Here is a 16,031-nt window from a genome sequence, read left to right as displayed (position 1 = left end):
TGTGGACTTGAGTGTAATTTGCAGTAAAGTCAAGGTAACAAATAACATTGGATTGCTTTCCTTACATTTTGTTGCTATAAGTTAGGTTCACATTAACCACTTCTTATTTTACACACAGAGACTGATCATGTAGATCATATTCTTTGTTTAATTAGTATACAGTTAGGCTGGATCCCTTCTTGAAATACAGGTTAAGTCACTAGAAATTAGCATTTTAAAGCTGGTATATATATTTTTTTATCCCCCTAACAGGGATTTTTTGCATGTTTCTATGCAACAAAAAAGTGTCAGCTTTTTGGGCCCTCACCAGTTTGCATCCCTGTATTTAGTAGTCTTATGGCATGGGGATAGAAGCTGTTCAGGAGCCTGTTGGTGTCAGACTTGATGTTCCAGTCCCACTTGCCTTGCGGAAGGAGAGAGAGAACATTCTATGGTTTCGGTGGCATGAGTCTTTTTAACAATTTTCTGGGCCTTCCTTTCACACTGCCTGATATACAGTTGAAGTCGGAAGTTTACATACACTTAGGTTGGAGTCATTAAAACTTGTTTTTCAACCACTCCACAAATTTCTTGTTGACAAACTATAGTTTTGGCAAGTCGGTTAGGACATCTACTTTGTGCATGACACAAGTCACTTTTCCAACAATTGTTTACAGACAGATTATTTCACTTATAATTCACTGTATCACAATTCCAGTGGGTCAGAAGTTTACATACACTAAGTTGACTGTGCCTTTAAACAGCTTGGAACATTCCAGAAAAAGATGTCATGGCTTTAGAAGATTCTGATAGGCTAATTGACATCATTTGATTCAATTGGAGGTGGACCTGTGGATGTATTTCAAGGCCTACCTTCAAACTCAGTGCCTCTTTGCTTGACATCATGGGGAAATCGGCCAAGACCTCAGAAAACAAATTGTAGACCTCCACAAGTCTGGTTCATCCTTGGGAGCAATTTCCAAACGCCTGAAGGTACCACGTTCATCTGTACAAACAACAGTACGCAAGTATAAACACCATGGGACCACGCAGTCGCCATACCGCTCTCCTAGAGATTAACGTACATTGGTGCGAAAAGTGCAATCAATCCCAGAACAACAGCAAAGGACCTTGTGAAGATGCTGGAGGAAACGGGTACAAAATTATCTATATCCACAGTAAAACGAGTCCTATATCGACATAAAGGACGCTCAGCAAAGAAGAAGCCACTGCTCCAAAACCGCCATAAAAAAGCCAGACTGTGGTTTGCAACTGCACATAGGGACAAAGATTGTACTTTTTGTAGAAATGTCCTCTGGTCTGATGAAACAAAAATAGAACTGTTTGACCATAACCATTGTTATGTTTGGAGGAAAAAGGGGGATGCTTGCAAGCCGAAGAACACCATCCCAACTGTGAAGCACGGGGGTGGAAGCATCATGTTGTGGAGGTGCTTAGCTGCCTGAGGGACTGGTGCACTTCACAGAATAGATGGCAGCAAAATGATGTGGATATATTGAAGCAACATCTCAAGACATCAGTCAGGAAGTTCAAGCTTGGTCGCAAATGGGTCTTCCAAATGGACAATGACCCCAAGCATACTTCCAAAGTTGTGGCAAAATGGCTTAAGGACAACAAAGTCAAGGTATTGGAGTGGCCATCACAAAGCCCTGACCTCAATCCTATTTGTGGGCAGAACTGAAAAAGCGTGTGTGAGCAAGGAGGCCTACAAACCTGACTCAGTTACACCGGCTCTGTCAAGAGGAATGGGCCAAAATTCACCCAACTTATTGTGGGAAGCTTGTGGAAGGCTACCTGAAACGTTTGGCCCAAGTTAAACAATGTAAAGGCAATGCTACCAAATACTAATTGAGTGTATGTAAACTTCTGACCCACTGGGAATGTGATGAAAGAAATAAAAGCTGATCTGGCATAGTTATTCCACCTCAACAATTTCATTTTGCGAAAGGCTCGGCATACGCATACTCAAGCTGACTGGCTCTCTTTCAGGTAAATGAGAAATAAGTGGATTCCCAGAATGCCAAAGTTAGTTACTTTAAGGAGCAGTTCTCTCTCTCTGTGGGTCTAACCCCAAGAAGTTCTGGAAAACGGTAAAGACCTGGAGAACAAACCCTCCCCCTCACAGCTGCCCATGTCCCTTAAAGTTGTTGTGGTTGTTTACTGACAAGGAGCACATGGTTGAGCTCTTTAATCACCACTCCATGCCTCCTTGCCCGTCCAACATTTTCTCATCTCCCAGCCCTTCTAATGCGACTAGCCCCGATGCTCCTCCCTCTTTTCCCCCTGCCCGCTACACAGTTTCTCCCTGCAGGCAGTCACTGAGTCTGAGGTGCTAAATGATGTCCTTAAACTTGACCCCAAAAAACCATCCGGGTCAGATCGTTTAGATCCTTTCTTCTTTAAGGTTGCAGACCCGATCATCGCCAAGCCTATCTCTGACCTTTTTATACCTGTTTCTCCTCAGGTTCCCATTGCTTGGAAGGCAGCCACGGTTTGTCCTTCATTTAAACGGGGAGATCAAGCTGATACTAACGGTTATAGGGCCATTTCTATTTTGCCCTGTTTATCAAAAAGTGTTGGAATAACTTGTCAATAAACAACTGACTGGCTTTCTTGATGTCTATAGTATTCTCTCGGGTATGTAATCTGGTTTCTGCTCAGGTTATGGATGTGTCACTGCCTCGAGCAGCTAGATGTTCTTTACCATTCGGCCATCAGATTTGCCACCAATGCTCCTTATAGGACACATCACTGCACTCTATACTCCTCTGTAACCTGGTCATCTCTGTATATCCGTTGCAAGACCCACTGGTTGATACTTATTTATAAAACCCTCTTAGGCCTCACTCCCCCCTATCTGAAATGCCTACTGCAGCCTTCATCCTCCACATTCAACACCCGTTCTGCCAGTCACTTTCTGTTAAAGGTCCCCAAAGCACACACATCCCTGGGTCGCTCGTCTTTTCAGTTCGCTGCAGCTAGCGACTGGAACGAGCTGCAGCAAACACTCAAACTGGACAGTTTTATCTCCATCTCTTCAAAGACTCAATCATGGTCACTCTTACTGACACTTGTGGCTGCTTTGCGTGATATATTGTCTCTACCTTTTTGCCTTTGTGCTGTTGTCTGTGCCCAATAATGTTTGTAGCATGTTTTGTGCTGCTGCCATGTTGTGTTGCTACCATGTTGTTGTCATGTGTTGCTACCATGTTATGTTGTCTTTGGTCTCTCTTTGTGGTGTCTCTCTTGTCAATGTGTATTTTGTCTTATATTTTTAATCCCAGCCCCCGTCCCCGCAGGAGGCCTTTTGGTATGCCGTCATTGTTCTTAACTGACTTAAATTTGTTCTTTACTGACTTGCCTAGTTAAATAAACAAATAATTAAAGATGGAGAAGAGGCGCTGTAGAGCCTAATTCACGACTGTGCGTGGTGGAGGTGATGTTGCCTACCCTCACCACCTCGGGTCGGCCCGTCAGGAAGTCCAGGATCCAGTTGCAGGGGGAGGTGTTTAGTCCCAGAGTCCTAAGCTTGGTGACCAGCTTGGAGAGGACAATGGTGTTGAGCACTGAGCTGTAGTCCATGAAAAGCATTCTCACATGTATTCATCTTATCTAGGTGGGTGAGGGCAGTGTGTAGTGCAATTGAGATTGCGTCATCTATGGATCTGTTGGGGCAATATGCAAATTGGAGTGGGTCTAGGCCTAGGGTGTCTGGGATTATGGAGTTGATGTGTTCCATACCAGCCTTTCAAAGCACTTCATGATTACAGATGTGAGTGCTACAGGGTGGTAGTAATTGTGGCATGAAGCTTTAGAGTTCATTCCAATAGGAATGATGGTAGCCATTTTAAGACGTGGGGATTACAGACTGAAAATTACAGTTGAAAATTACCATGAATATGCCTGCCACCTGATCTGCACATGCTCTGAGAACACGCCCTGGAATACCGTCCAGCCCTGCTGCTAGTTTTGACCTGATTAAAGACCTTACTCACTTCGGCCTGGGAAAGAGAGATCACCCAGTCCTCTGGGTCAGTTTGGGCCCTCACGCATGGTACAATGTTGTTATTGTGGAAGCGTGCATAAAATGCATTGCGTTTGTCTGGTAGAAAGGCATTGTTTGGCAGATCACGGCTGGTTCTTTCTTTGTAATCCGTAATGGACTGTAGCCCCTGCCACATGCGGTGAGAACCACTCCCAATTAAACAATATCAAAGTTGATTTGAAATGCATTTAAACACTCACTTCCCCTTAAAATGATTGTTCTTAGAGCATTTGCCATCATTATCATGCTGACCATGACTGTGATGCTGACAGTAACAATGATAATGTCTGCTGATTTTTTTAGTGTTGGTGAAATGACCATAACTATACTTCTCATAAGGATCTACACGACCAGTACGATGACATGGCAGCATTTAATATGGACACAGAGGGCTACATCCTGTATTTATTTATACAGTGTTCTCTCTCGCCCCCCCACCAACCACAGCTAGGTTTTAGGTTACCATGGTCACCATATTAAATGTCAGCTGGCACCCATTTACCATAGAGTCAAGAGGGAACAGTTTTCTTGAGTGTATAACAGGTCTTTATTAAGCCCAGTGGTTACCAGCAATGTTCCCTCAAAGTTGCGCTTGGGCGCGCAGCTCCCTGGGACTGCCACACAGAAGAAATATCAGCCTGCGCAAAGAAGCATGAGATTGAACGTCACTCAACTTTCTAGAGTTTTCCTGCTTAGTTAATATTATCAACGTTTCCCTTTACTGTGGCAATTGTGATCTAATCAATGCAATATTAGCCACTTTCAATGCAACATACCAAAACAAACTCTGCAAGACTTAGTATGCCAAACTAACTATGCATCGGATTAACATGATAGCGCCGGAGAGGATGGCTGCCGTTTTATTGGTTCTTAACCAACCGCACTATTTACAAATAATAATAATAATAATAATAATAAATTCCCCAATGTTTAACTTAATTTGTACACAATATTGCTGCTACCGTCTCATATGACCGAAAATTGCTTCTGGACATCAGAACAGCGATTACTCATCTTGAATTGGACTAATCATTTTTCTTTTATGAGTCAGACGGGAAGGATATACTCCAAACACCCGAACAGGCCCTCATCACCGTCATTCACTGGAGAAAGAAACTGAGATTTCGCGGAAAGAGATCGGAGTGCCTTGTGAGGATCAGGCGACGAGTGGCTAATCTGCCTTTGCCATATGTACTGTTAGCCAACGTTCAATTGCTGGAAAATAAATGGGATGAACTGAAAGCACGTATTTCCTACCAACGGGATATTAAAAACTTTATCTTATGTTTCACCGACGACATTAATAACATACAGCTGGTGGGTTACACACTATCGGCAGCCTCTGGTTAGACACGGGGCGGCGGCCTATGTATATTTGTAAACAGCTGGTGCATTGTATCTAAGGAAGTCTTGAGGTTTTGCTCACCTGAGGTAGAGTATCTCACGATAAGCTATAAACCACACAATCTACCTAGAGTGTTTTCATCTGTATTTTTCGTAGCTGTCTACATACCACCACAGACCGATGCTGGCATTAAAACCGTGCTCAATGAGCTGTATACCGCCATAAGCAAACAGGAAAACGCTCATCCAGAGGCGGCGCTCCTAGTGGCCAGGGACTTTAATGCAGGGAAACTTAAATCCGTTTTACCTCATTTCTATCAGCATGTTAAATGTGCAACCAGTGGGGAAAAATCCCTAGACCACCTTTACTCCACACACAGAGACGTGTACAAAGCGCTCCCTGACCCTCATTTGGCAAATCTGACCATAATGCTATCCTCCTGATTCCTGCTTACAACCAAAAATTTAAGCAGGAAGCACCAGTGACTCGGTCTATAAAAAAGTGGTCAGATGAAGCAGATGCTAAACTACAGGACTGTTTTGCTAGCACAGACTGGAATATGTTCCGGGATTCTTCCGATGGCATTGTGGAGTACACCACATCAGTCACTGGCTTTATCAATAAGTGCATCGAGGACGTCCCCCCCACAGTGACTGTACGTACATACCCCAACCAGAAGCCTTGGATTACAGGCAACATTCGCACTGAGCTAAAGGGTAGAGCTGCCGCTTTCAAGGAGCGGGACTCTAACCCAGACGCTTATAAGAAATCCCGCTATGCCCTCCGACGAACCATCAAACAGGCAAAGCATCAATACATGACTATGATCAAATCGTACTACACAGGCTCTGACGCTCGTCAGTTGTGGCAGGGCTTGCAAACCATTACAGACTACAAAGGGAAGCACAGCCGAGAGCTGCCCAGTAACATGAGCCTACCAGACGAGCTAAATAACTTCTATGCTCGCTTCGAGGCAAGTAACACTGAAGCATGCATGAGAGCATCAGCTGTTCCGTACGACTGTGTGATCACTTTCTCCGCAGCCGATGTGAGTAAGCTTTTTAACCAGGTCAACATTCACAAGGCCGCAGGGCCAGACGGATTACCAGGACGTGTACTCGGAGCATGTGCTGACCAACTGGCAAGTGACTTCACTGCCATTTTCAACCTCTCCCTGACCGAGTCTGTAATACCAACATGTTTCAAGCAGACCACCATAGTCCCTGTGCCCAAGAAGACTAAGGTAACCTGTCTAAATGACTACCGACCCATAGCACTCACGTCTGTACCCATGAAATGCTTTGAAATGCTGGTCATGGCTCACATCAACACCATTATCCCAGAAACCCTAGACCCACTTCAATTTGCATACTGCACAAACAGATCCACAGATGATGCAATCTCTATTGCACTCCACACTGCCCTTTCCCACCTGGACAAAAGGAACATCTGTGAGAATGCTATTCATTGAATACAGCTCAGCGTTCAACACCATAGTGCCCTCAAAGCTAACCACTAAGCTAAGGACCCTGGGACTAAACACCCCCCTCTGCAACTGGATCCTGGACCTTCTGACAGGCCGCCCCAAGGTGGTAAGGGTAGTTAACACAGCCGTCACGCTGATCCTCAACACGGGGGCCCCTCACGGTTGTGTGTTCAGTCCCCTCCTGTACTCCCTGTTCACTCATGACTGCACGGCCAGGCACGACTCCAACACCATCATTAGGTTTGCCGATGACACGACAGTGGTAGGCCTGATCACCGACAACAATGAGACAGCCTATAGGGAGGAGGTCAGAGACCTGACCATGTGGTGCAAGGACAATTACTTTTCCCTCAATGTGATAAAGAGATCGGAGATGATTGTGGACTAGAGGAAAAGGAGGAGCGAGCACGCACCATTTCTCATCGACGGGGCTGTAGTGGAGCAGGTTGAGCGCTTCAAGTTCCTTTGTGTCCACATCACCAACAAACTAACATGGTCCAAGCACACCAAGACAGTCGTGAAGAGGACACGACAAAGCCTATTCCCCCTCAGGAGACTGGAAAGATTTGGCATGGGTCCTCAGATCCTCAAAAAGTTCTACAGCTGCACCATCGAGAGCATCCTGACTGGTTGCATCACTGCCTGGTATGGCAACTGCTCGGCTTCCGACCGCAAGGCACTACAGAGGGTAGTGCGTACGGCCCAGGGGCCAAGCTTCCTGCCATCCAGGACCTCTATACCAGGTGGTGTCAGAGAAAGGCCCTAAAAATTGTCAAAGACTCCAGCCACCCTAGTCATAGACTGTTCTCTCTGCTATTGCACGGCAAGCGGTTCCGGAGCGCCAAGTCTAGGTCCAAGAGGCTTCTAACCAACTTCTAACCCCAAGCCATAAGACTCCTGAACATCTAATCAAGTGTCTAACCATTTGCATTGTCTCCCCCCCCCCCCCCCCCCCCCTTTTCTATGCCGCTGCTACTCTCTGTTATTATCTATGCATTGTCACTGTAATAACTCTACCTGCATGTACATATTACCTCGACACCGGTGACCCTGCACATTGACTCTGTACCGGTGCCCCTGTATATAGCCCCGCTATTGTTATTTTACTGCTGCTCTTTAATTATTTATTTTTATCTCCTACTTTTCTTGGTATTTTCTTAACTGCGTTGTTGGTTAAGGGCTTGTAAGTAAGCATATCACTGTAAGGTCTACCTGTTGTATTTGGCGCATGTGACAAATACGATTTGATTAGGATTCTATTGCATTGATAAGCACGACTCAGCCTGTACTCTATACAGACCTGTGTAGAGCTGCAGTAGGCCGATATGCAGCCTATATGCAAATAGATCATTGCCATATATGGATCTGTGCTATTCACTTTTTGAACTGGAGTCTGACCTTGTTTACAGCATGAGCGGAGGTGAGTAGATGCGCTTGTTTTGAGATCTAATCAATTGAGTTATGAGCTAATTTGTAGTCAGTAATGGGGGAATAATTGCTTCTTACAAGATCACAAAACATGTACATTTCTAGACCTCTTTGGAAAGCGAGTCAGGCAAAGAGCTTTTTTGTCTTAAAGGGGCAGTGTTGTATTTTGAGACAAACTTGAATAAGCTAAGTAGCCAATAGGCAGAGGGTAGCATAATGTGTCTGATTCTCTGTCATAATGGTATGGGAACAATAATGTGTTTTATTTTATGAAGTGGTTTCTTGCATGAAACAACACAACATTTTCAGGTTATTATCAAAAAAACATGAAGGGCTTGACGTCTCATATAATGTACTGTAGGCCGACATTAAACACCACACATTGGCTGCTACTGTGGGCTGAATGATAGAACAGCTATTTCTATGTTAAAATGTTTTGGGATGCATTTTTCCCATTGTTTTTAATGGTAGGTCACTCTGGTAGTCCTACATTATGATCAAATAGCCACAGTAGGCTACTTGACCACTGTCTGAAACTAACTTAAAGGTCACAGCCTCAGGGGTCACAGCAAGAGTTGCACAGAATTTCAAAGTTCAAGTTTGCTCTCAGCAGACCTGAAATTTGCTTAGTGATTTAATTATTTTTTAATTTAAATGTATTATTATTATATATTTTTTTTTATGTTACATTGTTTAGCAGTACGGCTGTCACTTAGACCTAAGCCTACCACCTTTTTATAATGCTTCTCTCAGGACCCCATTCCGTTTTGAAATACCTAGCTAATTTTCAGTTTGTCATTATAAAACAGCATCTGTGTTTAGAACATGAGACTTTCAGTTCCCTTATGCTCTTGTCTTTGTCTGTGTTGTCTTACATTGTTTCCCATGTCCAGTACTCTCTGTCTCTTTGCACTGCTTGTTATTCTCACTTCCCCCTTAGTCAGGTGAGAGGGAAACAGACCGACGAACGAAGGTTTTGGTCTTGCGTAATAACCTACAGCTCACCAATGAGAAGTCATACTCAGCATAGACTATACAGTGTTTCCTCTAGGATTATTTTCAGCGGCGGTGGCAAAGTTAGCTTTGCCAATGGCACGGTTTTAGAGGCGTTCTTGGCCGCAGAGACAATTTGGCTTATTTAAAGCTAATTTCCTGTAATTCTACACATTTCTCATGGGGCTGAGAGAAATTGCAGTTGCAAAGCTAGTTTGCTGCAATTCTACACATTTTGACATGGCTTATGCCTTGTTCTTATGCTATCTGAGTGACTCAAACATAACAAAGTCAATTAATTTTTACAATTTTATTTCACCTTTATTTAACCAGGTAGGCCAGTTGAGAACAAGTTCTCATTTACAACTGCGACCTGGCCAAGATAAAGCAAATCAGTGCAACAAAAACAACACAGAGTTACACATAAACAAACTATAATAAGGCAACTCAATGGGGGCCCCGTGACATTTTTGGAATTTCAGATTCTCCCTGACCGTCTTTTTTTATTTTGGTGGTTGTTAGTTCTTAAAGATGATCTTATTGAAAAAAATATTGCTCCATTATCTTTTCTACATACTTTATACACTGAGTTTACTAAACATTAGGAACACCTGCCCTTTCCATGACATAGACTGACCAAGTGAATCCAGGTGAAAGCTATGATCCATTATTGATGTCACTGTTACATCCACTATAATCGGTGTAGATGAAGGGGAGGAGACTGGTAAAAGAAGGATTTTCAAGCCTTGAGACAAATGAGACACGATTTGTATATGTGTGCCATTCAGAGGGTGAATGGGCAAGACAAATGATTTAAGTGCCTTTGAACGGGGTATGGTAGGTAGTAGGTGCCAGGCGCACCATTTGAGTGTATTAAGAACTGCAACGCTGCTTGGTTTTTCACGCTCAACAGTTTCCTGTGTGTATCAAGAATGGTTCACCATCAAAATGGCATCCAGCCAACTTGACACAACTATGGGAAGCATTGGAGTCAACAGGCCAACATCCCTGTGGAACGCAATCGACACCTTGTAGAGTTCATGCCCCGAAGAATTGAAGCTGTTCTGAGGGCAAAAGGGGGTGCAAACTCAATATTGGGAAGGTGTTTCTAATGTTTTGTACACTCGGTGTATCTGGTTTTGGTTGGTTAAACTGAAAACATTTTACCATCCCCAAAATAATTTTCTTTAAAAAAATATATATATTTTTTTGTGGTGGTGGCCACTATAGTTGCTGTTATATGCATATCGGGGAAACACAATCAAGTAGAGACATTTGATATGTCATAAAGATGTCACTTCCCATCTTGGGGCGAAGAGGCTATGCTTGCTAAGTCCCTTGAGAATATACAGTAGGCCTATATATCCTGCTATGCTTAGAGTTCCCTCATGAACTGACAGTTACTGCAGCAGAACACAGTTCACGCCCCTAACACCTGACCACAAAAATCCACACTCATATCCTGAATCCCCTCTTGGTATCACTCTGTTTTTAGTCATCATCATCGCTGTTTGTCATATGTGGTCCAACTGTACCTCATTGCAGCGAAGTCAGTCCATGGTTAAAGGGATAATTCAGGATTTTGGCAACTTCCCCAGAGTAAGATGAACTTGTGAATAACATTTTTATTTCTCTGCGTGCAGTTTGAAGGAAGTTGCTAACTAGTGCTAGCGCTATTGCTAATTTGTGTTAGCGCAATGACTGGAAGTCTATAGATATTTGCTAGCATAAACTTCCAGTCATTGTGCTAGTTAGCATTGGCTCGCAAAACTACCTCAAACGTCCTTCATACTGGACACAAAAATGGTATACACAAGTTCATCTGACTCTCCCGAAGCATCTCTTTAAGGGAGTTTATTGAAGAGGTATCTATTCTCACTTTACATACGCCATACAAGAAATACATACTTCCTTGACTCACAACATATTCACTCTGCTATTAGAATGTGTTTAAAATGTTTTATTGATACCAATCATGAGAAACAGAGTATACAATGGCACAGTTTGTTACATTTTTAAAAGTTACAAATGCTGCAATTTTAATCATAATATGAGTGGAAAAATGTAGATTGTTGAAGACCATAAGAACCCCATTCCCTCCCTCCTCCCACAATCCCAGGTCCCCATACAGCCGAATCCCCCCCCCACTCCCCAGCTCCCACCCGCCAGGATGATACTGAGATCCCTCCTAGTTGTCCCACCGCTCACCCTCTCTCCTCTTACCCGCCAACCACCCTCCTTACCCGCAATTACCAGGTATTCTTCCTTAACTTCTTGCCGCACGGATCCCTTTTACGTGATCATTTTCGTAAACAACCGCTGAATTGGCAGCGTGCCAAACTCAAAAATAATACTAAAAATCTTTATAATCATGGAATCACAAGTGAAATATACCAAAACACAGCTTAGCTTGTTGTTAATCCACCTATCGTGTCAGATTTTGAAAATATGCTTACAGCGAAAGCAATCCAAGCGTTTGTGAGTGTATCAATCACTGCTAGAAAAGCTAGCCTTAAATTAGCTTGGTCACGAAAGTCCGAAAAGCAATAAAATGAATCGCTTACCTTTGATAATCTTCAGATGTTTGTACTCACGAGACTCCCAGTTACACAATAAATGTTCTTTTTGTTCGATAAAGATTAGTTTTATAACCAAAAATCGCCATTTGGTTTGCGCGTTATGTTCAGAAAACCACAAGCTCGTTCTGGTACTGAAGGGCAGACAAATTCCAAAAAGTATCCGTAATGTTCGTAGAAACATGTCAAACGTTTTTTATAATCAATCCTCAGGTTTACCAGACGGTAAACTGTTCAATTCTACAGAGATATAAAATGTCGAGCCAAATCTCTCCTGCGCAGGAACCAATCAAAGGACACCTGGTCATCCACTGACGCGTTTTGATAAATCTCGCTCATTTTTCAAAATAAAAGCCTGAAACTATGTCTAAAGCCTGGTCACAGCCTGAGGAAGCCATTGGACAATAAATCTGGTTGATATGCCTTTAAATGGAGGGGCAAGCAACGGAACAAGGATTTTTATTTATTTTTTAAAGCACTTCCGGGTTGGAGTTCCTCAGGTTATCGCCTGGAAAATCAGTTCTGTTATACTCACAGACAATATTTTGACAGTTTTAGAAACTTTAGAGTGTTTTCTATCCTAATCTGTCAATTATATGCATATTCTAATATCTGAGCCTGAGAAATAGTCCATTTACCTTGAAGTTTTTTCCCAAATATAAAAATTCTGCCCCCTAGCTTCAAGAGGTTTTAAGAGTTAACGTCCTATTAAGCACAGAGGGAGGGCTGTCCATCTTGACAGATCCTGTTTCACCTTGTCTAATAGCTTAGAAAAGTTGTGCTTAAAAGGTTGAGTACTCTCTCGTGACTGACATTCCAAGGTATGTAAATGTGTCCCTAACAATTTGAAATGCTATATTTGTGTATTGGAGGCGTGGAGTCTGCTGATTGATTGGAAAGTGTTCGCTCTGTGCAGACTTAATTTGTAACCGAGAAACTGTCTGATTCTTGAATCTTGATAGCAGCAAGAGAGCTGCAGGGAGAGAGGTGGACGTGTTTGAAACAGATAATTATTTGGCGTATAACGGCACCTTATGCTCAATACCCCCTCGCATCGCTCTTGACACTTGTTGGCTGTTCCGTAACGCAATAGCAAGAGGCTCTGTTGACAGGGAAAAGAGCAAAGATGATGCCGGGCAGCCGTGTCTTGTTCCACGGTGCAGTGGGAAGTATTGGGAATGGAGATTATTTGTTAACACACTAGCTGTTGGAGAAGAGTACAGCAGTTTAATAATTTCAATACATTTTGGACCAGACCTTTTTGGGAGCACTGTAAGCAAGTAGTCCCATTTCAACTGATCGAATGCCATTTCCGCGTCCATGGAAACGAGACTCTCAGGACCAAGATCCTCAGAAGGACAATGCAAAATGTTAAACAAACAACGTATATTAAAGTAGTGGCGTTTTTTTTAGCAATCCTGTCTGATCAGGAGAAATGATGGTCTTCCAGTCTACAGGCCAGGATTTTAGCCAGGATCTTTACGTCCGTCCGTGTTAAGCAATTAAATTTTACAAAATTTTTGGCACAGTCCGTCTTTTTTTGAGTAGCAAAGCGTCCAAGCTTAGTAGAAAGTGGGGGGGAAGTGACTCTATATCAGTAATGTGGCTATTTGAACAGAATTTTTGATGTTAGAATGTGAGAGCTGGATATTGAGGTTTAGAGGGATCCCATTACTGGTTATTGGAGGTGCGCACAGCACCCTTTTGCCCATAGTCTAACATTGAATGTGTGTGTGCATGTCTCCTTTCAAACAGACACGGGTGTGGACTGATTCAGTCAGCTGAGGAGAGGAGGAATGAGAGGGAGGCAGAAAGCTCAGTGGGAGCCAGGGGGTTAAACAGACACACAAAAGTCTCCTGCATTATTCACACTCTACAGCAGTCTTTACAATGGCTACAGCTCCTCTGAGTCACCATAGATACTCACTGGGCTTAGAGAGGAATATGCCAGAGCAGCTAGACTCACAGCTGTAAAGTCGTGACTTTCAACTACTGCCCTCTGGCATGTTAGTAAGGCTTAAGTAGTGAACTGATGACACATTAAATAATAAGATAGGGGCACTATTCTCTCAAACACCACATGTTATGCTCCAACGTGATTAGAATTAGCCTGTAATCCTACACTTGGGGTCCTTAATCCGTGTTGGCAGAATCTGAACTCTAGAGGGCTGTAGAGTGTCTGTTAATATGAACATGACAAAGGGAATAGGGTAATTCCATGGTAAAAGAGTGACAGAGACTCACTTATTCACTTTTAAAATGAATGCCAAGCAATAACCATTGATTGCAAAGTTTAACAAACCATACACCTTTATTAATTTACTTGAGGAGCAGTGTAGATGCAAAGTTTGGTAACAGAATCTCCTGCAGTTTTTTTATGTGACCACAATATCCCCAAAATATGTACTCCAAATTAAGATGCGAAGATGTCAGCTATGATACCGTGAGTTTGTAAAAAATCTATTTTGGTTATTGAACTACAGTAAGTGAAGTGGATCAACACCCGCTATCTGAATGACATCATTGGTCCTTGATCTGTACTATGCAGAAATGCATCATTAGGAATGTCATTCTCTTCATGGTGATGTATCCTGAATAGGTAGACAAATGTAGTATCCTCCTTTGCATGTTTGGATATTATTCTACACACTGGTTATTATTCTAATGAGCTCCACACCCAAACAAGACCACATTTGGTTGGTCCAGACCAGACCAAATTTGTACCAATCGTAGGCGTCTGTTTCACAAGTTGGACATCACAGTTCAGTACGTTACATTATACTTTATTGTGCTGTACCTCAGGGTTCGCACAAGGTGCTTAAAGTACTTGAATTTGGCACTCTGAAATTCAAGTCCTGGAATACCTTAAATCAGATATTTTCGGAAGTTGGAAATTGAGAAGTACATGAACTAAAATGAGAGAACAGAAAAATTATCAAATGTTTTTATTCTATTAGAACAAATAATTTGTTTCAATTGCTTATAACACTATGGGCTACTGTATGTTTAAGCTTAAACTCTATTGGACTAGTTCGGTTTGCTATTGGAGCAGTAGGGAGAAATGAAAACCACACAACTGAATCATTGAGGGGAAAAATGCCGGCTTGTATTTTGTAAATAAAAATACTTAACAAAAAAATGAATCACCTTGAGTAAATAATGATATGTGAAATTTGTACAATGAGCTCAATATGAATGAAATGCATCAATAGTACAATAGACTTAGATATCGGCCATGTTTACTAGGGTGCACCCAACTCTATCTTAATCTGAGGATCTCTCAGATTTCAATTTTCAAAGTTCAATAGCAATACAATAAACATGAATCCACAGAAAACTGACACAAACCACTATGAGATGGAATCAAATGTGAGTGACTGTGCCTATCAATAAACACTGTAAGGTGTTTAAGTGTAGCATGTGTTTATAACAATCCCGATGCAATGATGTATTTCAAGAAAAATCTTATCACACCGTAGTATGGCAGTGCAAATTCAGTGTTCTCCAAGCAAAATACATCTTCGCAAGCAAATCTTCTTATTGATGTCCTGGGTTCGGGCGGCTCGCCATCCTTGGTGGAACTGAATCCATAATCAAAAACCTGACCTGTTTTACAAACAGGATCACACAATATACAGTGGGGCAAAAAAGTATTTAGTCAGCCACCAATTGTGCAAGTTCTCCCACTTAAAAAGATGAGTGAGTCCTGTAATTTTCATCATAGGTACACTTCAACTATGACAGACAAAATGAGAAAAAAAATCCAGAAAATCACATTGTAGGATTTTTAATGAATTTATTTGCAAATTATGGTGGAAAATAAGTATTTGGTCAATAACAAAAGTTTATCTCAATACTTTGTTATATACCCTTTGTTGGCAATGACTGAGGTCAAACGTTTTCTGTAAGTCTTCACAAGGTTTTCACACACTGTTGCTGGTATTTTGGCCCATTCCTCCATGCAGATCTCCTCTAGAGCAGTGATGTTTTGGGGCTGTTGCTGGGCAACACAGACTTTCAACTCCCTCCAAAGATTTTCTATGGGGTTGAGATCTGGAGACTAGCTAGGCCACTCCAGGACCTTGAAATGCTTCTTACGAAGCCACTCCTTCGTTGCCCGGGCGGTGTGTTTGGGATCATTGTCATGCTGAAAGACCC

At 42.4% G+C, this 16,031-nt stretch overlaps 1 protein-coding gene across 1 annotated transcript in view; it reads left to right on the top strand.

Moving 5' to 3' along the window:
• The window catches only part of LOC120057059 (active breakpoint cluster region-related protein-like), a 244,721-nt gene that overhangs the window by 30,811 nt on the left and 197,879 nt on the right, over window positions 1-16,031 (top strand). The gene's annotated exons all lie outside the window — the stretch shown is intronic.

Source organism: Salvelinus namaycush, chromosome 12 (genome assembly GCF_016432855.1).
Source record: "Salvelinus namaycush isolate Seneca chromosome 12, SaNama_1.0, whole genome shotgun sequence".
In the NCBI taxonomy this organism is placed as follows: domain Eukaryota; kingdom Metazoa; phylum Chordata; class Actinopteri; order Salmoniformes; family Salmonidae; genus Salvelinus; species Salvelinus namaycush.
The sequence above is the reverse complement of the archived record's forward strand: the minus strand, read 5'-3'. Positions and strand labels throughout refer to the sequence as shown.